Source organism: Hyperolius riggenbachi, chromosome 4, assembly GCF_040937935.1.
Source record: "Hyperolius riggenbachi isolate aHypRig1 chromosome 4, aHypRig1.pri, whole genome shotgun sequence".
Lineage (NCBI taxonomy): Eukaryota > Metazoa > Chordata > Amphibia > Anura > Hyperoliidae > Hyperolius > Hyperolius riggenbachi.
In genome coordinates, this window is record NC_090649.1 from 228,499,088 (window position 1) to 228,526,570 (window position 27,483).

At 43.7% G+C, this 27,483-nt stretch overlaps 1 long non-coding RNA gene across 1 annotated transcript in view; it reads left to right on the forward strand.

The window, feature by feature from the left end:
* The first annotated feature begins 17,820 nt into the window (after positions 1-17,820).
* Positions 17,821-27,483, forward strand: part of LOC137570666 (uncharacterized) — a 155,876-nt gene continuing 146,213 nt past the window's right edge. Inside the window, exons 1-2 of the long non-coding RNA XR_011031129.1 lie at positions 17,821-17,897; positions 17,970-18,025. This is a non-coding gene — a long non-coding RNA (uncharacterized lncRNA). The remainder of the gene's footprint in view (positions 17,898-17,969; positions 18,026-27,483) is intronic.

Here is a 27,483-nt window from a genome sequence, read left to right on the forward strand (position 1 = left end):
CTCTGGAAGCCGGCGCCCTGAGCAATCGCACCGGTCGCTCAGGTCAAAGGCCGGCCCTGACGATACGCAACTGTACCTCTCGGACCCAGACCTTAACTCCCTCCTCAAACATGTTCCTGACTGCATGTCTGCTATATCCTCCTTCATGTCCTCTCACTTCCTAAAAGCTATGCCGTCAGTCGGAGCCAGTCTAGCGTAGGAGAAGTGCTCTCTTTGCGTATCTCTGCAGCAGCCGCTGGAGAGATACGTAGAGGGCGCACTTCTCCTGCGTAGCCTGGCTCCGATGACGTCAGTGATGGGAGCTGGTTCTCGTAGTTGCGGGCAGCGGATGATGGCAGCATGGGAGCCATCCGTGCGTATGGGGCTGGAGGAAGCCCCAGGTATGTATAAAATCTTTGCTTTAGATCATCTCTGGTTCCCTTTAAAGGGAGGGTTCACAGAGAGATAAAAATACTAATCCACTTACCTGGGGCTTCCTCCAGCCCGTGGCAGGCAGGACGTGCCCTCATGCCGCTCCGGAGGCTCCCGGTCTTCTCCGGTGGCTCACCCGACCTGGCCAGGCAGGCTTCCAGGTCGGGCTCTTGTGCACTCCAATGTGCATCTCACGTGGTCATGCTGACGTCATCAGACGTCCTCCAGGCTGTACTGCGCAGGCGCAGTAGTTCTGCATCTGCGCAGTACAGTCAGTAGGATGTCCGATGACGTCAGCGCAACCGTGTGAGACGCACGTTGGAGCGCAAGGAGAAGCCCGACCAGGAAGCTGGCCTGGTCAGGTCGGGTGAGCCACCGGAGAAGACCGGGACGTCGAGGGCACGTCCTGCCTGCCACAGGCTGGAGGAAGCCCCAGGTGAGTGGATTAGTATTTTTATTTTTTTTAAACAACTCCATGGATCTTCCCTTTAACATTATGCTACCAGTGAAAAAAAAAAATTAGTTGGCTTAGAAAATGTATAAACATATCATTTCCCCAAAAGAAAAATAGAATAAACCTGGATATTAAAGTCTGATGCACAATGCTGCAGCAATCTTCAATATGTTCATCAGGTTAGTAAAATCACCTTCACAGACAATGCCTAAAGATATCAGGCTTCATTTGTTAAATATCAGTGAGCTAACCTTATCTCTTGAATGGTTTCTCATATGATTGGGTGGCCACTGGAGCTGCTCCTGCAGTCTAACTTGTTTTACATCTTTGGATCTACATGCTCACCAATGAATAAAATATATCTGGAAGATTAAACAGTGATGTTAATGGTAAAAACATCTATTTCTAACTGGTTTTGGTTAAAGCAAGAAGGTTTAAGAACCTCTAACAGGTTGTTATTGCTGTCCGCAGTGGAGAGAGTCTCACTTACTTCCTGCTGCTTATTCCAGCAGAGAGGAAGACAACAGTATCAACTTTTTTCTAGATTGTGGAGGCAATAAAACATCTGGCAAACTATTATCGATTGCATTGCTGCTTATGCAGCAGACATAACTTACTACCTTCCGGTATCCTGCTTCCGTCATGGATGCCACAAGGGATGTGGGAGGAAAATCATCAGTAGAGGGCACAGAGATCAGTGACAATGGGTACTCTTCATCCTATCTAAAGCTAAAATGTTACTTTTAGGTAGAGCTAGGCCTTAAGTTTCAGAAACATGTATAGGCTCAAAATCCCATCTCTCTCCCTCTTTCTCTCTCTCTCTCTTTATATATACAATGCTCAACAAAAATTTAAAGTAACACTTTAGTTAAAATATTACTTTGGTCAGTTAAAAAGCAGGGGAAATTGCTATTTAATTACATTTTAGCAGCTTTGGTGTTGATGAAATCAATAACAGGTGGACCGGAGGGGCAACTCCTCAGCAGTACTGATATGTGCTCCTTTCACCAAAGAGGAACAAGGATGATGCTCCCACAGCCTGACAGAATGACCTCCAGTAGGCTACCAGTGTGAATGTCTCTGACCAGACAGGTATTAGGATGAAACCCTAGGACCCACTATCAGACCCTATGCAGTGGTTCCTGGGTTCCTCCAGGTGCATGCAGGGTTGGATTTACCATAAGGCACTGTAGGCTGATGATGATGGAATGGCGGCTCAATCCCCTCCCCTAGTGCCTTCCACCCTCCTTCCCTTTCCAGGGTCCCAAGCAGAACTTAAATGAGAGTTTACTCACCCAACTCTCTGTATTCCTTGATGAGATCTCCCTTTAGTCAGGGGCACCACTAGCTGCTTAATAAAGAGGGTACCACTGGCTACCTAATGCTAAGGCTAGGCACACCTGTCGCTACTTATGACGGGTAAGGGAAGTAAGAGAGGAGTGACAGCTGGGCCAATCAGCACACTTGCAGTGTGGTTCGGTGGAGGTTTGTAGGTTCATGGAGGGCGAAGTCTAGAGTGCCAGGACATCTGTGCCTATAGGTTCCTGTGATGTAAATCCGGGCCTGGGTGCATGACAAGGTTTGGCCTTATGTGGTGATGCAGTTTCTGGAGGCTGAAGGAGTTAACACCACTGAATGGCCCCCATGAATGCCTGACCTAAATCCCATATAACATCGATACAGTAGTTCATTGTTTCTTGATCTAACCACTGCCATGAGGTTGCAACTCAGACTGTTCAGGAGCTCAGTGATGTGCTGGTCCAGATCTGGGAGAAGATACCCCAGGATGGATACATGCATCGTCTCATTAGCAGCCTGCCCCTACATTGTCAGGCATGCATAAAAGCATGTGGCGATGCTACAAACTACTGAGTATGATTTTGATTTGCTGCAACTAAATTTCATCAAGATGGGCTTTATAAACTGACATTTAAATTTTTTAAGTTTGATTTTCAATCTCCTTGAATTATTTCCCATTGTAGATTGATTGATCATTTTAATTTCCATTAAATGATGTGGCATTCTTTCAATCATAACTCATTCCCCAGTCCATATCAGTATAGATATCCAGCATGTTTCTTTCACATTGAGACAAAATGTGTTTTCAAAGTGTTCCTTGAGGCCCCTTTTACACTAGCAAGCTAAACCTGCATTGTGTTGTTACCCTATTTTGCCACAAGGGGCCGCAAAAGCAATGAAAGTCTATTGAGATTTTCACACCTACTGCGGTCCCTTGCATTGCGCTGGAAGTGCCCAATCTGCCACTCGACCAGGCAGGGGGAACAGCCTATTACCGCCGGACTTCTGCAGAGGCAAAAGTAATGTAAGTTAATGGGTGACACATACTTTTTAAAAAGGTTGGTGGTGGCATTGTGGCCCACATGCGTGGAATGACGGAAATCCCAGTGGCGTACTTCCTGTATAGCAGGGAATATGTCACTGGGTGTGGAGCAGCGAGGGGCATGTGTGTGTGCATGGGGGGGGGGGGGCGCTATGCATATAACCTTGTTGGCATACTTTTCCACAGGGTCATATGTTTGTGTTTTTTTTGTGTTGCGGTGCAATGTGGCGTGGCATCTCACCGCAATGCACACAATAAGTGTGAAACCGGCCTTAATGTTTAGGAGAGTGGTATACAGAAAGAGAAAGAGAAAGATAGTGAAGTCATGATTTCACTTGCTTGGGTTATCAGGGTTGAATTCCAGAAAAGTACAGTGCACCCTTTAGAACTGGATGATTAAATGTACTTATATTAATTTAGCTGTGTCAGCCAACACAGGCAAAGCAGCAGGTCAAATTGCGCTGCAGGGCCTGTAGTAGGCCGGCATCACAAGTCTAAACTGCAGGCCAGATCTTTACATATGGCAAATCCTACTCAGTTTCTGCAGAGTTCCCACCCTTAGCAAATTTGAGTATCGTTCTACATAAAAGTGAACATTCTGAGTTAAGTACTACAAAAAAATGAAAAATAAAATCTTCATGCTTTGTGTGTAGGGTTAGATTTCTGCAAAGATCAATTACGATCTTAAGGCTTTCTTGACATTCTGCACTTGGGATTGTGTTTGGAAGGAAAAGACTGCAACCCATGCATTGTTTGATGTATGGGTGGATGGATGGGGAAGGCTGCATATGGGCAGAAGGATGCACATTGCACAAAGGAGATGCTGTCAATAAGGGGCTGTAAATGCAACAGAGGGAGAAGAGTATATATTTACATACAGCCCTGCTTATGTGGAACTATTTTCCTTCAAATTCCAGAATCCTTAGTACAACTGCATAAGTCATGTCCTTTTAGCTCAATCAATTCAAATGAAAGGCTTATTTTGGTACATTGGGCTACTTTTACTTTTCTGTAACCTAAGCTCTTCTAAAATGAGCACTTCTGTATTGATAAAGTGTAAATATGATAGGAGGTCCAGACAAAGCACCTTTGAATTACCTGTTGGAAATTGGCTGCTGTTATGTCAGATGAATACTTCCTTTTGATATTCATCCAGATGAAGAGGTCCCTCCTAATATCTACATATTCATGAGAGAGGAAATGTTCATAGAAAGAAAGTAAATCGATTTAAATGGTCCAAAGTTGTCAACCCATATACGATAGTCCATGCTGCCCAAAGAGCACAGAGATTATTTCAAAGGAAATAGACCACATTAAAGAAAACCTGTACTGAAAATAAAAGTCAAAATAAGCATACACAAGTCATACTTACCTTCCATGTAGTCTACTCCTCAGTGTCTTTCTCCTGTCCCGCGTCCTATTTGTTCACTATGATCAAGGGAATTTTCCGTCCTCCATTTTAAAAATGGCCATTACCCCATAACAGCTTTCTGGTCAGCACACAGTTAAACTGTAACTTCGCCCACTTGAGCCATAGGGAAACATGAACATTACCTGGTACATCTGTTTTCCTCTCAGCTATAACTGACAGCAACTGATATTTTACTGACAGCAACTGATATATTTCAGATCTGACAAAATATTGTCAGAACTGGATGGGATTATTGTCAGAAGAAAATGGTGAGCTTCTGAGAGGAACTGATGGCAAGGTAACTCTGTAATGTTCATTTGAAGTTACCTCATGTGTTTATTTTAAATATTTTTACTCAGTACAGGTTCTCTTTAAGATCTGAATTTAGGCATTTAGGGATTAGTGTCCGATCTTGTAGAGTTCCCATTCTATGCCCCATCTTTAAAAGTTACTTTTTATTTCATAATGCACTTGAACTTCAAGTCATCTAGGGAGCCGCCATGATACTTGGAGAAATGTCTCTTTCCACTATAGTGCCATCTGCTTTTTAAAAAATCCTGCTTCTTTCTACATATTTAAACTTGTTGCATGAATTGTATGGGATGGGAACATCCCCTCTCGACTTCTTGCATGTCACAACTAAGTGGAAACAATAAAGAAATGGCAAATAAATAAATAAAACTAATAACAGTGTTCTTATTTTGTCTGCTTGGTGTAGAGCAGTGTTTCTCTGTATTCACCAAGTACCCTCTAGCATAGTAAACATTATCACATGTACCCCTTGACAAATCTACTGTATATATATATAATAGAGTAAGTGCCTCAACCTTCAAGCAAGAAGAAGAAGTACTTTCCATGAGAAAATTTATGCGTGCTCAAACACCAAGTTTAACCCTAGCAAGTCTGGCTTTGCAAATCTGGCCTAATTGGCTATTCATGAGGCAATGCTCATGCAAATATGCATTTGCTTTCGCATGCCAAACTACGCACGGTCAAAAAAAAATACTGCAAAGCGGTCGCCCTGCAGGAATTAGTTCATGCTACATTAGCACTATCCAGGAGCGCTACAGGGAGGCTTCCCAATGCCCCTATACAAACGGGAAGGACCGTGGGGTCCCAGGCTCTCTCACTGTCTGGGAACCACAGCGGCACCCTGGAGGGGGAGGCTGGGTGGCACAGCCGACCCCCCTCCCCCCAAGCGTGGCTAGTGCTGGAGAGAGCCGTCTGCACCCACCTCCCAATATTAAAAACAGGCACTTACCTTAATGTCCATTGCATTCTGCTACATGCCCATTAATTTTCTCCTGGAAAGCATTTTTTGCAGTTTGTATCCTTTGGGGACAGGTAGTGGATGGCTTGCTCCAGTGGTGTGAGCCCTGGAGTGAGTTGTCTGTGCCTGCCCCCCCCCCCCCCGGTTGTATAAACAGGGGGCATTGGGAAGCCTCCCCGTGGCGCTCCTGGATAGTGCTAATGTAGGGCGACCGCTTTGCGGTATTGGTTTTTTGACCCTGCATAGTTTGGCATGCGAAAGCAAATGCATATTTGCATGAGCAATGCCTCATGATAAGCCAATTAGGCCAGATTTGGAAAGCCAGACTTGCTATGGTTAAAGCATTTTTTGCAGTTGTATCCTTTGGAGGCAGGGAGTGGATGTCTTGTTCTGGTGGTGTGAGCCCTGGAGTGGGCTGTCTGTGCCTGTCCTCCCCCCCACCCTCTGGAGTGTTGTATGTGAGCCAGCCTTGAGCGCTAAAGCTCGGGGTAACCCATGCTTCTCTCCTTTCTCATCTGGTGCCCCCAAGTTAATGCGCATGTAGCAGAATACAATGGACATTAAGGTAAGTGCCTGTTTTTAATATTGGGAGGTGGGTGCGGGCGGCTCTTCCTGGCGCTGGCCGCGCTTGGGGGGTCCCCTGCACCACCCAGCCTCCCCCTCCGGGGTGCCGCTGTGGTTCCCAGGCAGTAAGAGCGCCTGGGACCCTGTGGTCCCCCCGGTTGTATAAAAAGGGGGCATTGGGAAGCCACCCCATGGCGCTCCTAGATAGTGCTAATGTAGCATGAACTAATTCCCACAGGGCAACCGCTTTGCAGCATTGTTTTTTTGACCCTGCATAGTTTGGCATGAGCAAGCAAATGCATATTTGCATGAGCATTGCCTCATGAATAGCCAATTAGGCCAGATTTGGAAAGCCAGACTTGCTAGGGTTAAACAGTAACTTGATGTTTAAGCACGCATAAATTTTCTCATGGAAAGCATACATCTTCTTCTTGCTTCAAGATTGAGTTACGTACTCTATTAGGCCTGGAACCCACTACAAAACGCTATCACTAATCGCAATCGCTAGCGTTTTGTATGAGCAGTTTGTAAGCGATTTCATGGGGGTTTTAGGGAGCGATTTTAGAAAGTGTAATCAATTTGCCAGCAGTTGTGTAGCAATTAGCATTTTAAAGTCTGATTGGTCCTTTCAATTATTTTTAATTTTGTTACAGTGTACATTAACTTTAAAACGCTAGCAAAATCGCTTTGTGCAAGTTTTGATGAGCTATTATGCCAGTGATTATATACTTTACATTGAAGTGCAAACGCTAACAAAATGCTGCATGTCCTGCGTTTGCGATTTTGCTAATCGCAATCGCTTCTGTGGAATTTGCACCATCCATTTACATTGGCAGAGCGTTTAGGGAAATCGCTAGCGATTTCTCACGCTCTCTAAACGCTCAAAAAAAAATCTCTGTAGTGGGTTCCAGCCCTCAGATAGATAGATGCGGCGTATGCTATATTTAATCATAGTGCATGATAATTGGTTCTAAACAATTTCCATGCATTTACTATTGCTTTTAATTCGCTAAAACACTAATTTGGTGTCGTTTACATAAGATTGACAATTTTCGGAAACTCTAAATTTGTTATTCTTGGTTAAGTATATCAAGCCTGAGTACCCCTGGAACCATCACACGTACCACACGTTGAGAACTGATAATGAAATATTTAGTCAAACATGGGAAGAGAATCCTACATGTTTACTATTAATACTTGTGGAATGTACTTCTTGCTCGGGGTTTCTCTACTGTTTAAAAAACAAATCCTCCACCCCACCAAGCAAAGTTGCTAAGTATTTCATGCATGATTTTCAAAAAGTAAACTTTATAACCAGTTCAGCACCGCAGTCCGAAAATCTCATGCATCTGAGCAACGTTCACCTCCCATTCATTCGCCTATAACTTTATTGCTACTTATCACAATGAATTGATCTATATCTTGTTTTTTCTGCCACTAATTAGGCTTTCTTTTGGATAGTACATTTTGCTAAGAATATTTTTTTTCTAAATCTATTTTAACAGGAAGATTAAGAAAGAAATGAAAAAAATTCATTATTTCTCAGTTTTTGGCCATTATAGTTTGAAATTAATATACGCTACCATAATTAAAACTCATGTATTTTATTTGCCCATCTGTCCCGGTTATTACACCATTTAAACAATGTACCTATCACAATTTATGGTGCTGATATTTCATTTAGAAATAAAGGTGCATTTTTTCAATTTGCATCCATCACTATTTATAAGCTTATAATTTTAAATATAATAATAACATATTCTCTTGACATGCATATTTAAAAAGTTCAGACCCTTGGGTAACTATTTATGTTGTTTTTGTTTTTTTTAATTGTATTTTTTATTTTATTTTTTAATAAAAAAAAGTGTATGTGGGTAATTTTTGGTGTGGGAGGGAAACTGCTAATTTTAAATGTAAAAGAATTTTTTTTTAATTAAAAATGGATGTTGGTGCAGTTTACTATTTGGCCACAAGATGGCCACAGTGAAAAAAGTCCTGGATGCGAACGATCTCGCATCCAGGAACTAAAATGCTGGGGAGATGTTTCCTGGGGGCAGAAATACTGCGCTCTCTGGAGAGAAAGCATCGGTATTTCTGCGGGGAAGTTAGATCGGTGAATGGGAATTATATTCCCATTCACTGATCGGGGGGCTAGCAGCGGGCAGCGGGAGTGTGCCCGATTGGGCGTACCAGCCGGCGGCAGCAGCAGTGCCTATCTGGACGAGGAAGCTCGTCCAGATAGGCCGAACTGGCTAAATAAACTAATATTTCAGTCAGATTTCTACTTGCTCATATTTCTAATTTTTGAAAAATTTAAAAATTATTGATTAGGGATGTTGTGATGGATGTTACTACAATTCTGTTTGTTTGTGATTAATGCTAACATTATATATATGTTTGCAACCAGTGCTGAAACATATTTCATTCAGTTAAATGAAAACAAACTTGGTTGTGGTTAAGCCTATTTTCTGAACTAAATAAAATACTTTAATTAGGGAATCTTAGTTGTTTATTCAAAGCACAGGAATATAGACTGGACCTGCTGCAAATACTAATTCATAATCTCCCACTTGATATTTGCTGTCAAATAGGGAAGTGTTTGAACATTACCTTTAGAATACAAACTATTTAGCTCATCAACATTATTATAGCATTTTGCCAGATAAATGTCAGAAAATTAATAAAATAAAACATAAAAACAAGACAGTGCTCATGTTGAATACAGCTGGATAAAAAGCAATTATCACAACATATTTTTCGTTTATTAGAAAAAAGAGACTATATTATAAAGGGCATTTTTCATGGTTCGTATAAATAAACAAGTCGGCATTACCAATTTCATTTCTATGACCCCTTTGTAATCTTCAGTAGGTGATATATTGAAGTGGGAACTCACTTGTCTTTTTCAGAGCAAAGAATTGCTTTAATAAGCCACCGTCTAGCCCATTAGGATTAGAAAAAATAATCTCCTGCCTTCACAAGAACACTCTACTTTAATAAAATACAGAGAACAGCAACATATTTAGTTGGAGATTACCTCCCAGCTTAATGTATTAGCTGGAAAGATACAGTTATTTTTTTTTTGTTTGGTGTCAAGGGGAATGGGCAGAAGAAGTTATTGTCTTTTTATAATTAACTATGGAGCTTTAGCGCTAATGCACAAAAAAGGTTCTATGAATTTATAATTTGTTTGCTATTTTTGCATGAATATGTGTATAAAAATACTTTACTTTGCAGAAGTTAAAGACAGTAGCAGTATAAGGATGGTAGCTGCTGTGCCTTTTTTTCCTTCTTGCATGAAAGTATAAAAATGCCGCAGGCTGGTCAGATTTATTGCCTAATACACATCAGTGGCAAAAAGCATCTCCCAGGATGCTTCTCTGCCCAACGCTCCTTGGTTAAAATGTATAAAAAATGAAAAATGCACTGAAAAGCATGGAGCATGTGCTTTATCACAGCTCTGAATATTCCAGAGAACCTCTCTCAGATAAGTTCAAAGCTTGTATAATAATAATACTAATAATAATAATAATATATAAAGATACAATTTTAAAACATGTTTTAGTTAGAAACACCATAATGTGAAGCTTAAGTGAAGATAAACTGATGAGATATTGTATCTATCCTTCTGCTCATAAAAAATGACTTTCAAATATCCCACAGTTCTATGTTATGTTTAACAACTTAAGAAAAAAGTTGATTTTGTTTGTCTCAGCTCAATAAAACAGTTGGTCCTGTGTCTTAGAGTGCAAAAATATCTGAACTATTGACCAGTTCTCAGAAGCCCAGTTTTCTGCTGGGAAAGAGTTTTATAGCTTTAAGTCCTTATCAGTGAGGGACGCTATAGACTGACTAGGTCCCAACTGGAGAAAAACAGTTGCATATCTGTATATTAACTCATTCAGGTAGAGAAAGAAGAAAAGCAACACAGCATATTTATTTATGTGCCAGGAACTATACATATTCATCATGTCATTTAAGCGTCCCTTTAAGTATTAAACATGGATATTTTGCTGTGTCCATTGCACCATCAGCTGGTAATCTCAGAAGAGAGTCTTTTGAGCAAATATCATCTTTTCCATTTGTGATATTTACCGTTAGATTTTTTGACTAAATCTATTGTATATAAAAAAAAAAACAGTTATACCCTATTAGATTTGTTAGCATTACCTTATTGTGAGGCTTAACTGCTCACTGGGTGACTCCCAGTAGTATGCTTAGTGAATGAGTTCTGATTTCAACAGACAGGAATTTTACAGCACTGTTCCCTGATATTGGCAAGATAAATATAATTTCTGCCATACAATGAAAAATATAGATTTCCTTCCCTTTACACTTTCACTTGGTTGTTACAGGTCAACCAAGACTGATGGAGCACATTCCTCATGACAAATTTAGAGGATTTTAAACAACTCTTCATCAATTCAGTTAGCAGATGTCTTTAACTAGCAACAAAAAGCCAACATTTGTTTCTTGCAAATTAGCATGATCTAAAGCAAACTCGATCTCATTAGAGTTAGTCAGTTTTGGCTGCATAAATTAGTATATAATTCATGAACAGGACAGGACTAATAGAGAGCTAATACTGTGGTTAATGGAGGGCCCCTTGGGGCCCCTCTGGCCCAAGGGCCCCGATGTGGTCGCAACCTCAGCAACCCCTATTGCTACAGCCCTGTAGCTTCATAAATAGAAGAAAGGACTAGAAAAGATGAAATGAGAATGTCATTAGCAGAGCATGAGTGTAACGATTGTGGAATTCTCTCCGTGATCAGCGCACAAGACGTGCGCTGACACTGCGGAAATCCTCCACAAGCGTGTAATTTGAGGGAACCCAGCAAAAGGTGCAATGCACCTGTAGAGGGAAATTCCTGTCGGCAGGTGGAGCTGTGAAATGCAGAGGAACAGCTCCTCTGCCCTGCCACAGACGCAAGACAGGAATTGCACGAAGGGAAGAAATGCAGGGCAAGATAGCCCTGAAGGAGAGAGAGCAAAGCGACAGAGGGTATGTGTGTGCACCAATCTAGTCGCCAACCCGCGACAGTGCATACACAACCATGAAGAACAGGAGAGAAGGCAATCGCCAGAGATGGCGATTGCTAACAGCGACACAAGACTGAATAAGCACAGATGAGGAATGTATGTATGTCCACCAATCTAGCCGCCACCCTGCGACGGCGGACATACAACAAAGGAAACCAAGTGAGAACGCAATCGCAAGAGAAGCGATTGCAAAAGAGAATGAGCACAGGGACAGATTGTATGTGTGTGCACCAAACTAGTCGCCAACCCGCGACGGTGCATACACAACAGCAGATATGAAGTAGGAACGCAATCGCGAGAGAGGAGATTGCCAGAGGTGACACAAGGCTACAGCAAGGCAGAGCACGAGAGTAGCAAAGGCACAGCAAATCATACAATGAGAAGATAAGGAAAATAACAAACGCTAGCTAAACGCGAACACCGCACTCATTAGCAACAGTGCACGCATTTATGCGCGGTCCCCCATTGATAAGCACAACAGGGACAAGCACGCCTAACTAACCACCGACAGACAAACATGAAACAGAGGACACGAGTGCTTGCTTAATGGTTACCTCACCGAGCCTCCAGCAAGCGTTCGTAGCAGACAAGACAGACACACGAAAACATGAACAAGCGAGAGATAGGATCCACAGCACTAGCGAAAGAGGCTAGTGCGATCCAGGAAGACAGATCAGAAGGATCCACAGCACTAGCGCAAGAGGCTAGTGCGATCCAAGAACAGCAAGAGAGTAGCAGACCAGAAGGATCCACAGCACTAGCGCAAGAGGCTAGTGCGATCCAGGAAAACAGATCAGAAGGGGCTACCATTAACAACCGCTGTTCCGGTTAGCACCCAGACATACAGAACGATTTCCTGTCGACCACTGCTGGGACAGTACAATCGCAACAGACAAACAAAACAGATATGCAATCCTAACTGCACTAGGGAAACTGCCTAGTGCAGTTCCAGGAATTACTCTAGGCTAATCTTCAAACGAAGAGCAAGGCTGACACTCCAGGCGAGTGTTACACAGGAACTAACCCTTATGACCAGCCAAGGACTCTGGGAAACATAGCTCTTTATACTGCCAGTCATCAAAGGAAGCAGGTAGGGGATTTGCATAACGAGTGTATACAAACTCCTCAGCAGCAAGCTGCAATACTGACAAAAGGTCTCTCTTCCAGAGACCTGCAGAATGCAGACCTGAACAGTGGTCAAAAGGCTGCCTGCCTGCGCAGGCAGCCACGCGGATCCTCACAATGAGTTTAGGATGATAGAAATAACTGATATTATGTAAGGAGAAGCTAGACTGTAGAAAGATGTGCATGTGAGAGTTAGGACCTTGAAAATCAGAATCTTTTATTTCACCAAGCATGCAGGAGAACAGAGGCGCCAAAAGGATAAAACGAAGCTTAATGAGCTTAAAAACCAAATTCTTGGTAAATAGAGGAGGTAGTGGTGGACTTACCTCCTCCAAGTAGACACACAACGACTGTAGTAAAGACAGTCAATATATTTTATTTATGAACTCCAAATATGCAATGCATTTTGCAGGTTTGATCCCGCTTCATCAGGCAGTAACAATGGAGCAATAGCTGTAAACAGAGATATTTGGCTCATAACCCATGTGTATTCATACAGTCATTAATTATATAAAAAAATAAAATATATATAAAGACTTATAACTATAAATAAGTGAGTTAACTCTCTCAGCCATGGCCCACACTCCTGTAAATGCCAGGAAAGTTTAACATTTGGCAAAACTGTTCATAAAAGTAAAATTACAAGGGCATTCAAAAGTAGTTAAGTAGTATCTTGAGTAAGGAAGAAGTGAATGTGGCAGATGTTTTTTTAAGTAGAGATGAAAAAAGGTGGCTATTGTGTCAATGGCGAATATTCACAAAAATGCATAAAAAATTGCTGTAGCAGGTAGCTCACAGCAATTTCCCCGGTAATTATGCAAGTTACTAAGGTACTAAGGGCACATTGTACAAATAGCGCAAGCCGTATTATGTACACAATGCACATGTTGCTGGCATACTATAGCCACTTATAAATTGTGTACATCCAAAAAACATACAGATAAGTTAATGACTACCGCCTAAATTGGCCCTAGACTGCAATGGACATAAACGTATGGTAGGGATTAGATTGTGTGGGCCCATATCTGAGGGACAGTTAGTGACAAACCATACATAGTCTGTAAACCATTGCGGAAGATTTTGGTGCTGTATAAATACTGTACAAAATAGTAATAATAATAATAACATGGGTGGCACTATTTGCACAACGAGCACTACATATTTAGCGTAAGTACAACTGTCATGCGCAGGCAATACAGTAACATACAACGCTGTTTTATTTCATTTTTCTAGACATTTTTCAGTCTATACACACCTTCAGGTAGCCAGTTTGCTAAACTGCTTGGTTGAAGTAAGTTAAATTCTAGGTCACCTTTCCTGTTCCTATCAAAAGTCTGTTTCATCTTGATCTGCGCTTCAGACAACTCAGCTGGGAGAAAATTAAAATGAACCCAAAGATTTGTTAATCTCTCCTGACCTGGGTAACTGCATTTGTGCAACAAGCTTTGTGGGATCTAAAGTTGAAGAGAAATCGAGAGCCCAATATGGTGTAGTATGTCAAAATTGATTGGATAAATGAAACAGTGAGATGGTAATACTCACAAACACGGGTTACCACCTAGGTAACCACTCATTAGGCAGGTGAGGAGATTAGACCTGTCCTCACTCAGGATTAAGAAGTCGCTCTCTGTAGGTAGGAAGAAAGGGGGTAGATCACCCCTCCACCTGGGGTGGACTCAAATATATTGGTAGGTGAACAGAGGCGCCAGAAGGATAAAAGTACATAAAATTTTTAAAAAATTGCTGGGAGGAAGTGGTGGACTCGCCTCCGTTAAAGCAGACACCAAGGACTGTAAATGTATAGATATACACATTTATTGAAAATACCCCAAAGATGCAACGTGTTTCGTGGGCACAGCCCACTTCTTCAGGCAATAAGCAGGGGATAAACAACAGCAATTCAGTAATAGCAAGCAGAGCACCTCTGTCAAACAGAGGTGCTCTGCTTGCTATAACTGAATTGCTGTTGTTTATCCCCTGCTTATTGCCTGAAGAAGTGGGCTGTGCCCGCGAAACGCGTTGCATCTTTGGGGTATTTTCAATAAATGTGTATATCTATACATTTACAGTCCTTGGTGTCTGCTTTAACGGAGGCGAGTCCACCACTTCCTCCCAGCAATTTTTTAAAAATTTTATGTACTTTTATCCTTCTGGCGCCTCTGTTCACCTACAAAGCTTTGTGGGATGGTAGCTATAATTAGAATAAAAAGGAGATTTACAGGTGACAGAGTGGTCAGCATTCTTATATACAGATATGTGTGATTATGTACACAGATTTACTTCATTTAGAAACTTTTTTGCAACCCCCCCAAAAAAACAAACACAACAAAAAATGGGATTAAAGTGAACCTAAACCCAATAAAAAAAATGAGTTTCACTTACTTGGAGCTTTTAAAAGCCCCCTGCAGCCATCCTGTGCCCTCAACATACCGTATTTTTCGGAATATAAGACGCTCCGGCATATAAGACGCACCTAGGTTTAGAGGGCAAAAATCAGAAAAAAAACAAAAAACTAAACCTATGTGCGTCTATACTGCAGGGGCGTCTTATGGACATTTATCCCCCCCAAAAAATTTCTAAGCTACTCTATCTACTCTACACTGCTCAGTTACACTACACTATGCCTTATTTCCCCACCAGTTACACTACAATACACTATACAGCAATACACTACACTACACTTAAACTAAACTACACTGCACTGCACTGCACTGCACTACAATTAACTACACTAAACTACACTCCAATTAACTACACTACACTAAAATACAGTCCAATTAACTACACTATAATACACTACAATACACTTTCATACATTACCTGATTCTGCAGCCGCGATCCTCCCCCCGGCTGTCGGCGATCCTCTTCAGCATCCTCCTTTCATCCTGGGTCCCGCAGCGTGTTCCTCTTTAGTGGCAGCGGTAGGCAGGGACACCGTCCGCCTACCGCTGTGCAGAGCCGCCGGGGTCCGCTGGGCCATCTCCATAAACACTGCCGGGGTCCGCTGGGCCATCTGCATAATCGCCGCTGGAGTCCGCTGGGTCATCTGCATAATAGCCGCTGGAGTTCACTGAGTCGCCGCCTCCATACACGCAGTTCTCTGCACTAGCCGCGCACATGCGCCAGGGGTCAAGTATGACGTCATGCATGACCCCTGGCGCACATGCGCGGCTAGTGCAGAGAACTGCGTGTATGGAGGCGGCGACCCAGCGAACTTCAGCGGCTATTGCAGATGACCCAGCGGACTCCAGCGACGATTATGCAGATGGCCCAGCGGACCCCGGCAGTGTTTATGGAGATGGCCCAGCGGACCCCGGTGGCTCTGCACAGCGGTAGCCGGACGGTGTCCCTGCCTACCGCTGCCACTAAAGAGGAACACGCTGCGGGAGCCAGGATGAAAGGAGGATGCTAAAGAGGATCGCCGACAGCCGGGGGGGGGGAGGATCGTGGCTGCAAGATCAGGTAATGTATAGCGGCGGTTCAGCTTCCCTGCGCACTCTGCATTGATTTTTTGGTATCTTTAGAATATAAGACGCACCCACTTTTCTCCCCAAAATTTGGAGGAGAAAAAGTGCGTTTTATATTCCGAAAAATACGGTAACTCCCAGATCCTATGGTCCCCTGCCGCCAGCTAGTTTAGTTTTTGCAGCCACGCGTATCATTGCACATGTTACCGTGGTCACAGGACGCTATATCGGGTGTCACCACGTATCTTTGTACGCATTGACACCCGCTATAGCGTCCTGTAAACGCGGTAACGCATACAGTTGGCAAAAACTAAACTAGCTGGTGGCGGTGGACCAGAGAATCCGGGACTGATGTCGAGGGCACTGGATGGCTGCAGGGGGCTGGTAAAAGCCCCAGGTAAGTGAAACTCATTTTTTTATTGGGCTTAGGTTCACTTTAATCCCATTAGTTGTTGTGTTTGTTTTTTTAGGTTCACTTTAATGATGCAGAAAGGGCTACATGACAATGCAAAGTGAAGTACAGCTCAAAAAGTGCAAACATACAAAAAAGTGTAAAGATACACTTTTCACTGGACCAAAACTTCTGAAATAAGATGTTAGACTGAATGAACAAATGTATACGCGTACGTATTGGTACGCCGCTGGTGAGCTGTGCGCAGGGTGAGCCGAATGACAGCTCATCCTGCGGCCATTCAAATCCACAGCGGCGTTAAATACTATTACCCCTCCAAGTCGTATCAACCTGGAGGAAGGAGTAAATTGGGGTCCGTCAATCGCTGGAACCCTGATTTACCCTTATGCGCCCTGTGCAATATAACATTACTGCTATGGTGGAGCCTAGTTTCAGCACTCGGAGCTTAGCACCTTGCACCAAAACCACCTGCTTTGACATATACCCCCACTATTGCTGAAAACCAGTGCTACAGCGAGCAACTAATGAACAGATCAAGCCTATTCTGGTCACAGTAATTCTGTCATAACCAAGCCATATAAACTAAGAAGATAAACAATTTTCCCTGACTAGAAAGATACTGCAAATAACAGGAAAACTCCTGTGCATTACCTTGTACAGTCTGCAAAGTTGTCCTGTTTGCTGTATCTTTCTAGTCAGGGAAAATTGTTTATCATCTTAGTCAGGGAAAATTGTTCTTCATCTTAGTTTTTTGACAGCATGTATGTATTTTTTTTTTGGTCAGAAATAAACACGTGGATGAATGTATGTTCTATGGCCTCAATTCACTAAGCTTATCTCCTGTCTTTAATAACGTTTCTAGAGTTGTTACCATGGTGATAAGGCATGCACTATCCAGGAAACATTTTACCTCAGGCAAACCTAAAGTAAACTCTTCTGTCTTTAAGTTGGCTCTCCAATCCTTAAAATAACTCCAGAGTTAAAGACAGGCTGTTAATTAACTGCGTGTGAAAATAACTACAGAGGAGGTAAATAAACTACAGAGGAGGTAACTTAAAGTGAACCTCCGGACTAAAAATCTACTCAGCAGAACTGAAAAGGCTTGGTGTTTCTTTAACAGTTTCACAGCATCAGTTTTTCTTACCAAAGCATTATTTTTAGCTGCATTTTTAGCAAAGCTCCACCCATCAAAGAAAAAAAGCCCAGGCTTTTTTCCCTGATGCTGTGCAGAGCATGATGGGATTTCCTATGTTGTTATTCACGCTGCCTAGCAACTGGGAGAGGTCATCAGGACACAGGACAGTTGGAACTGTGTCTCATGCTCCCTGTCACCTCCTTTCAACCAAAAAGATGGCTGTCATCATGAAATAAAACATTTGCCTGTTCTTTTAAAACAGTGTGGGTAAGAGATTATATTACCTATCTATTTTAATTAACATAACTAATGTAACTTAATGACAGTATGTTTGTTTAGGCTGGAGTTCCTCTTTAAGGAATGAAGAGATAAGATAACTCTCTCACTGTGCAGAGGTAAGTTTTCTCTTGCCTTATTATCTCCAGCATGATCTTAGTGAATTGAGGCCATTGTATCTGATATGATCCACATCTGCTGGTGACATTATGAACTGCCTGCATGAACTTCCTCCAGCAGATGTCTATGCTCTCCTCAGGTTGCTTGCAACATGAACTTCTCTCTGCCCACCAGTAGAGGGCTCACTCCTTCAAGAACTGCGTGTCTCTGCAGACTGTTGCTGGGAGGAGATCTGTCACCTGACCTTCCAGCATCAGTATTTAGCCAAGCCTGAACACTCACCAAGTTGCTAGTTCATTGTTGCTGCTTAGCCTGTGTGCTACCCTGTCCTGGTTTCCCGAGATCCATGTACCTTGTTCCTTGTTGATTGCCTTCCTGTGTTTTGACCTGTGCTTGTTATTGATCATTCTTTGCCTAGCGACTACCTTGTATGATCTGTTCTGGTTTATGTCTGGCCTGTATGACTACCTGTTTACCTGTCCCCTGTGTACCGCGAATTGCCTTGTAAATATCTATTGTATATATTATCCAAGTTCTGGGATCTGTGTGCACACAATTGTATATACACTGGGTTGCTCTGCATTTATACTTTATGCAGGGTAGTCTATTGTATAAATCCCAGATTGCATGTTTATGCCTGTATGATACACTTGCCTGCAGGAATATTACTTTGTGTTGTGTTTTATTTTTGGTTGTTGTGCAAGAGGTTAATGTACACCGTGGATTACACTATTTATGTTCCTTGCATCATTAATAAACTGTCTTTATTCATTTACTCCTGGCCTTGTCATTTCAGTTATTTCCCGAGCAGTGACTTTTCCATTCAGTTGCAGGTCTCATGCATTGCTCTTGAAGTGCTTGTGAAGTGCAATGCACGATTCCTCTGTCACTGGGAAATACTGACATTTCGTTTGTTCAGCTATGGCAGTTAACCAGACCAAGCTAATTAGATCAAGAAATATTCCTGCTACCTCCATGCTTGCAGTCATAGGAATTGAATGGACTTTCCAGCATAGTGATTTTTATTCCTTGCTAGCAGAGGATGAAGAGGATTATTGTTTTGATGACTTGTCTATATATTCCTGTGATGAATGAATGCAGATTATTGGACACGTTGAATCTTCTGTTCATCGGGGAGAGTTTGAAAAGTCTGAGGCACAAGCTTTGCTGCAGATTTTGCAAACTCTTATCAGAATTAAAAGTCCTGTTACCTCTTTGAATCAAGCCAGATCTTTGCCAGTAATTAAACAGACTGAGCCAATTAAATCCAATCATGGTCCTGCTACCTCCATTAACACTGGAAATACATTTGTTTCAGCTATGGAGGTTGACTGGACTATTCAGCGTAATACATATTATACCTTGTTAGCAGATAAAGACAAACATGATTGTTATAATACATTGTCAGCATATTCCTGTGAGGAATTCATGCAAATTATTAGGCATGTTAAATCCCTTGTGCAATGGGGCAATTTTGCAGAATCTGAGGTGCAATCTTTATTGCAAATTATGCAAACTCTTGTCACTGTAAGAGATCCTTCCACATCCTGGACTCAAGCCAGAACCTTGCCAGTTTCCATTTATTGTAATAATTCCTACACAGCAATAAAACTGTCTGAACCAATTAAATCAAATTATGTTCCGGTTACCTCCACACTGACAGTTTAATCCTCAAGTTGTGCTCAGGGTAATCTACCAGCTCCCATTAAGAGTAATTGGGATCCTCCATTTGGTAGATGGGAAATTGATGCATTAAATGATGAACTAAAATATGATTGGGAATCATTTAATTATTATTACTCTGCAAATAATGGTCAATAACAAGCACAGGTCAAAACACAGGAAGGCAATCAACAAGGAACAAGGTACACGGATCTCGGGAAACCAGGACAGGGTAGCACACAGGCTAAGCAGCAACAATAAACTATCAACTTTGTGAATGTTCAGGCTTGGCTAAATACTGATGCTGGAAGGTCAGGTGACAGATCTCCTCCCAGCAACAGTCTGCAGAGACACGCAGTTCTTGAAGGAGTGAGCCCTCAGCTGGTGGGCAGAGAGAAGTTCATGTTGCAAGCAACCTGAGGAGAGCATAGACATCTGCTGGTGGAGAGGAGGAAGTTCATGCAGGCAGCTCATAATGTCACCAGCAGATGCGGATCGTAACAGTATCACAGAATAATGGGTCACATAAATTCCAAGTTATCAAAGGTAAAAAGGAGCTAAAGAGTCATATAATATAACCATCAATATATGAAACAAAAAGTGAGTAGTTAACAAGTCTAATAGTAAAACTACATTCACCTAATATTGAGCAAGTGTAGAGATAACTGTCTTAAACCGAAAGTGGAGTAAGGTAAACCTTATTTGGGAGACAAGCATAGAGTACCTAGTTCTATTGTAGTATTGTTTAGGTTGGTAAACGAAGGCAGGTACCCAAATCACTATCCTGATTATTGTCAGGTAGATCTTGGTGTGCCAGTAGGATCTGCTAAGTCAGAAAAATTGAGAAGAGGGGAGAGTCAGTGGGGGTATGGGGGGGGGTTGGTGGAGCTCTACATTGTTCGCTGCTTAAAGGGAAGGTTCAGGGATGCTACAAAAAAAATAAAAATTCCCATCCACTTACCTGGGGCTTCCTCCAGCCCGTGGCAGGCAGGAGGGGCCCTCGGCTCCGCAGGCTCCCGGTGGTCTCTGGTGGCCGACCCGACCTGGCCAGGCCTCTTCTGCACTTCATTGTGCGTTTCACGCTGGCACGCTGATGTCATCGGACATCCTCTGGGCTGTACTGCGCAGGCTCAGAACTACTGAGCCTGTGCAGTACAGCCCGGAGGACGTCCGATGATGTCAGCGCGCCGGCGTGGAACGCACAATGGAGCGCAGAAGAGGCCCGACCTGGCCGCTGGCCTGGCCAGGTCGGGTCGGCCACCGGAGATCACTGGGAGCCTGCGGAGCGGCGCCAAGGGCACCTCCTGCCTGCCACGGGCTGGAGGAAGCCCCAGGTAAGTGGATGTGGATTTTTATTTTTTGTAACGTCCCTGAACCTTCTCTTTAAGAAACCATTTATGAGTGTGATGGGACATGAAGTTCATGAAGACAGTTATTGTTTATCATGTAGAGAATAATAATAATTTCCAATTTGAAATACCATTCATGTTGCCAAAGAATTTGATTGTTCCTGTACCTCCCTAGGTATTCCATTTTAAGATTGTAATCAACAAGATTAGTTATTATTTGCAAAATGGTGGGAATATTAGGCTGGCTCCAGTTTGATACAAGTAAATGTCTAGCTGCACAAATTATGTGGGTGATCCCCATTCTCAGATTCAGAAGGGGGCGGGGACTGGTCTAGATTTATAAGGAAAAGCAGTGGGGTTTGGGGAAATTTGTTTCTTTGTCATTACCGAGATAATTTTGAAAATATAGGTCCAGTATGGAGTTAGTTTGGGGCTTTCCCATAGGATGAGTAAGAGAGTGCCTGTATGAGAGCAACCTCTTGTTGGGATATTTTAGCTAGAATTCGGGGAGTGAGGTACCATTTATATAGGATCTTTTTATATGTCTCTATGTGGTTTACACATCTGGAGATTTTTGTTTAGATAAAATAAATCCCTTTTGAGGTCAGAGGGGAGAATGTGTGTGTAACGACTGTGGAACTTTCTCCGTGATCAGCGCACAACGTGTGCACTGACACGGCGGAAATCCTCCACAAGCGTATATTTGCAGGCACCCAGCAAAAGGTGCTACGCACCCGTAGAGGGAAATTCCTGTCGGCAGATGGCTCTGGGGAGTGCAGAGGAACCAATCCGCTGTACCTCCACAAGTGCCAGACAGGAATTGTACGAAGCGCAGAACGCAATCGCAAGAGAGGCGATTGCGAATGAGATTGAGCAAAGGGACAGGTTGTATGTGTGTGCGCCAATCCAGTCGCCACCCCGCGACCGCGCACACACAACAGCAGATATGAAATAGGAACGCGATCGCGAGAGGTGCGATTGCCAGACGTGATACAAGGCAGATCAGAATAGAATACGAGGGTAGCAAAGGCACAGCAAATAATACAATAAGGAGATACGGAAAATAACAAACGCTAGCTAACCGCGAACACCGCACTCGTTCGCAACAGTGCACGCGGTTATGCGCGATCTCCACGTGATAAGCACAATAGAGACAAGCACGCCTAACTAACCATTAACAGACAAACATGAAACAGAGGACGCGAGCGCTTGCTTAACGGTTACTTCACAGAACCTCCAGCAAGCGTAGCGGACAAGACAGACACACGAAAACAGGGACAAGCGAGAGATAGGATCCCCAGCACTAGCAAAAAGTGGCTAGCGCGATCCAGGTACAGAGTAGCAGAACAGAAGGATCCCCAGCGCTAGCGAAAAGTGGTCAGCGCGATCCCAGAAGACAGAACAGAAGGATCCCCATCGCTAGCGAAAAGTAGCTAGCGCGATCCCAGGAGACAGAACAGAAGGATCCCCAGCGCTAGCGAAAAGTAGCTAGCGCGATCCCAGGAGACAGAACAGAAGGATCCCCAGCGCTAGCGAAAAGTAGCTAGCGCGATCCCAGGAGACAGAACAGAAGAGATAGCTGGTAGCAACCGCTGCACCAGCTATACTCCAAGAACAGAGATCAGAACCATTTCCTTTCGACCACCGTAGGGACAGGACAATGGCAACAGGCAAGACAAGACAGAACAGGCAATACAGATAATACAATCCTAGCTGCACTAGGGAAATCTGCCTAGCGCAGATTCAGGAATTACTCTAAGCTGATGTTCAAACAGAGAGCAAGGCTGACACCCCACCAGGAGTGTTACATAGGACGTAATCCTTATGAACAGCGAAGCATTGTGGGAAAGACATAGTACTTATAGTACACGCCTACAATGAATGTGGCCAGGCAATTTACATGACAACGTATGCAAATTCCTCTGCAAGCACAAGCTGCAAAACTGACAGAAGCTCTTCTTTCCAGAGTCCTGCAGCATGCAAACCTACACAATGGTCAAAAGGCTGGCTGCCTGCACAGGCAGCTGAGCAAATCATCACAGTACCCCCCCTCCAGGGTCGAATTCCAGACGACCCTCAAAACTGCTATTAGCAACAGACTCAAACTGAAGACTCATGAAGGTTGGGGTAGCCCGACAAGGTCCAATTCCAGAGTCAGTCCACCTGAAACCGACCTCATCGGAAACAGAAGCCACCGAAACATGCCAATCAGTACTACCAGTCTCAGTATAACACCCATCAGGACTGTGACTGCCAGAGAAGAAGCCATCGACACCCTCCAGACAATACCCACCACCTTCCAAGGAGCGTCCGAAAATACCAAACCTGCCACAATACCTGTTCGAAGTGTCCCTTACAACACAAAAGCCACCGTTGATCTTATCCAGGGGACCAAGCAAAATTTCTCCCGGAATCTCCAAGAACCTTTTGAAGCTCCACAGAGATCCCAAGAGGGCAGAACAATCACCAGGCTCACATGGAGAATTACCAAGAACCCCCATGGAACCAGTGACAATTCCGGATTCAGAATTACGAGGACACCCATCAAGATCAAGACTTTCAGGGACCACTTCTGGGCATGCAAGCAGGCAGGCTAAATCAGAGCATGTCTCCACCGAGGAAGCATCTGAGTACGCTGGTAACCGAAGCACACTTGGGCTTTCTGGGTCACAGAGCACACTGGGGTACACCAGCACAGGAGAAACCTCAGGACATGTCGGGGAACTGCCAACCTCAGAATCTGGCACGAGGAAACCAAAACCAGGACTGGGCAGAGAATCATCACGAGCAATGGTCTCAAGCACTGGACTTTCAAAAGAAGACTCGGATTCAAATTTGGAAATTTCTGTGACTGCAATATCATCATTGACTACACATGACTGAAACTCCACCAGAGCTGAAAAGGTAGCCAGCAAGGCAGCAATGCCTACGGAAGAGGGCAACACCTCAGAAGGACTTGGGGGACAGGAGACATCTCCTACAAGTTCTGCACCCTTTGGGAGGAACTCGGAGACCTCCAGAACATCAAACAAGACCTCAGGAACATCATTTTTCAAGTTTTCTAGGAAGGATTCTGAACTATCCATGTTACAGGGCAAAACTGGAACTTTATTTTGTGGACAGGGAAGATGTCCCAGGAATGGTTCCACCATAACCTGAGACTGGATCTCATCATCATGAGGGGAATGTACAGGTATATTTACTGGAACACACACTGACTCCCTAACTTCATTCTCACTGTACCCAGAATTCTGTGTGGCAGTCAAACTAGCTTGTAACTCCAAAACTGCAGAAAAACAAGTAAAAATAGCAGCAATACCTAGACGAGCCTCTAGGGGCAGGGCAGGAGATATTGTACAAGGCAATGTTGACTCATCCAGAGTACAGGGTGGAGAGTAAAAACTTCCCTCAGAGCAAGAAAGGGACTCACAAATGTCAGTGTGATTGGACATCATATTGTTATTCATGGTACAGGGCAGGTTCAGAGAAAGCGTCTCTGAATAAGGCAAAGAGGGTTCAGCATCAGATTCGCAAAACCGAAGCGCTGTCTCACTCTTAGATTCGGCTAACAATGTCGAATCCGAGGAATCAGAACGCAAAACCTGCGAATCAAAATTCACTTTAGGTTGTGAAACTGACGCTTCTATAGCGCAAACCTCCGCGATCTGCGGAGCAGACTGCAAGGCATCTAGGACCGAAACGCTGGAGCAACTGTCCCCAGGCAACGGGCCCTTACAGGTGTGAACAGGGTGAGACAGAGATTCATCGGCAGAAGAAATAGTGACATCAACAGGACAAACTTTATTAGGCATATTAAATTTACTTTTGACGCTGCATAGTCGAGAACTTTTCCCCATAGCAGGGTCACAGACGGAAGATCTCAAAGATCTGTTTCTAAATGACAAAGGATCCCACACATCCTTGAGGAAACCGGCAGACTCATGCCGATCACAATCTGCAGGAGCATCCGAGAAACATGCATCAGATCGCACAGATTCAAACTGCACACTGTCAGGAGCGAATCCTTCAGGATTCGCACAGGAATCAACCACAGCGGCACACTCATTCATTTCAGATTGCACAAAGTCAAGACTCACATGCTTTACCCCAGAAAGGCAGGAACAATCATCCGACAACGATGTCTCTTTATTGGAATCAATTGGTTGGTGTGTGTGCAACTCATCCAAAATCGTTTGCCATACATAGATCAGCAGATCCACATCATCCTTGTCACATTCATCGGAATCAATCAGAAGGTACATCGAGTCAAGACAAGCATTCAAGACATCTTCGCTTTTTGCAATGTAAAAATCGCAAAAGGCTTTCCAATCAAAATCGAATTCCTCCAGCAAGGCCCCAACATCCCAGGAAGCAAATGGGGGTTCAAACAGGCCAGTATCCAGATAATCTCCATAGGGTTGGAGTTCAGGAACAAGAACAGATTTTTTAACTGCTTTAATGTAGTGTGCGATCCTACCTATAGCAGGATCCACATAAGCCTTGGATTGGGGCAAAAAAGCCGGAGACGGAACAACATCATTACAAACATCAATAGGAAGTGTTTTATTCCAATGCTTGCGTTTTTTAGTTTTTCTCTTTTTCGCCACTTTACATGTCGGCTGTTTAAAACCTGAAGTGGCAACAGACACATTGAACTAATTGTCATACTGAAAAGTTTTGCATGGAAGGGAAAGATCAGCTGACTTATCAGCAGCTGCACACTCAATCAGAGCAGGTGGTAAGCCAGGCAGTTTAAACCAGTGAGAGAATATCACTGCAAGCAACTGATACAGATTACCATTCCAAGAATTGATTTTTAACAGATTATATGCCCAGGTGAACAAATCGTCTTTTAAGAGCACATAGGCAAACAGAAGAGCCGACGTGGACGGATCAGAAATCTGAAAGGTGGGATTAGGACAAAACCTCACACATTCAGAAAGAAATTCCGCCTTGGTCTCTGAATTTAGCCTTTCAAAGCTCTTAAAGACACAGGACCCAAACTCGACAAAATCGTACAAATCAGAAATTCCGTCTACACTGGGGTTTTGGGTTGGGCTGTTCATACTGTAACGACTGTGGAACTTTCTCCGTGATCAGCGCACAACGCGTGCGCTGACACGGCGGAAATCCTCCACAAGCGTATATTTGCAGGCACCCAGCAAAAGGTGCTACGCACCTGTAGAGGGAAATTCCTGTCGGCAGATGGCGCTGGGGAGTGCAGAGGAACCAATCCTCTGTACCTCCACAAGTGCCAGACAGGAATTGTACGAAGCGCAGAACGCAATCGCAAGAGAGGCGATTGCGAATGAGATTGAGCAAAGGGACAGGTTGTATGTGTGTGCGCCAATCCAGTCGCCACCCCGCGACCGCGCACACACAACAGCAGATATGAAATAGGAACGCGATCGCGAGAGGTGCGATCGCCAGATGTGACACAAGGCAGATCAGAATAGAATACAAGGGTAGCAAAGGCACAGCAAATAATACAATAAGGAGATACAGAAAATAACAAACGCTAGCTAACCGCGAACACCGCACTCATTCGCAACAGTGCACGCGGTTATGCGCGATCTCCACGTGATAAGCACAATAGAGACAAGCACGCCTAACTAACCATTAACAGACAAACATGAAACAGAGGACGCGAGCGCTTGCTTAACGGTTACTTCACCGAGCCTCCAGCAAGCGTAGCGGACAAGACAGACACACGAAAACAGGGACAAGCGAGAGATAGGATCCCCAGCAATAGCGAAAAGTGGCTAGCACGATCCAGGTACAGAGTAGCAGAACAGAAGGATCCCCAGCGCTAGCGAAAAGTGGCCAGCGCGATCCCAGAAGACAGAACAGAAGGATCCCCAGCGCTAGCGAAAAGTAGCTAGCGCGATCCCAGGAGACAGAACAGAAGGATCCCCAGCGCTAGCGAAAAGTAGCTAGCGCGATCCCAGGAGACAGAACAGAAGAGATAGCTGGTAGCAACCGCTGCACCAGCTATACTCCAAGAACAGAGATCAGAACCATTTCCTTTCGACCACCATAGGGACAGGACAATGGCAACAGGCAAGACAAGACAGAACAGGCAATACAGATAATACAATCCTAGCTGCACTAGGGAAATCTGCCTAGCGCAGATTCAGGAATTACTCTAAGCTGATGTTCAAACAGAGAGCAAGGCTGACACCCCACCAGGAGTGTTACATAGGACGTAATCCTTATGAACAGCGAAGCATTGTGGGAAAGACATAGTACTTATAGTACACGCCTCCAATGAATGTGGCCAGGCAATTTGCATGACAACGTATGCAAATTCCTCTGCAAGCACAAGCTGCAAAACTGACAGAAGCTCTTCTTTCCAGAGTCCTGCAGCATGCAAACCTACACAATGGTCAAAAGGCTGGCTGCCTGCACAGGCAGCTGAGCAAATCATCACAGTGTGTTTGTAAATC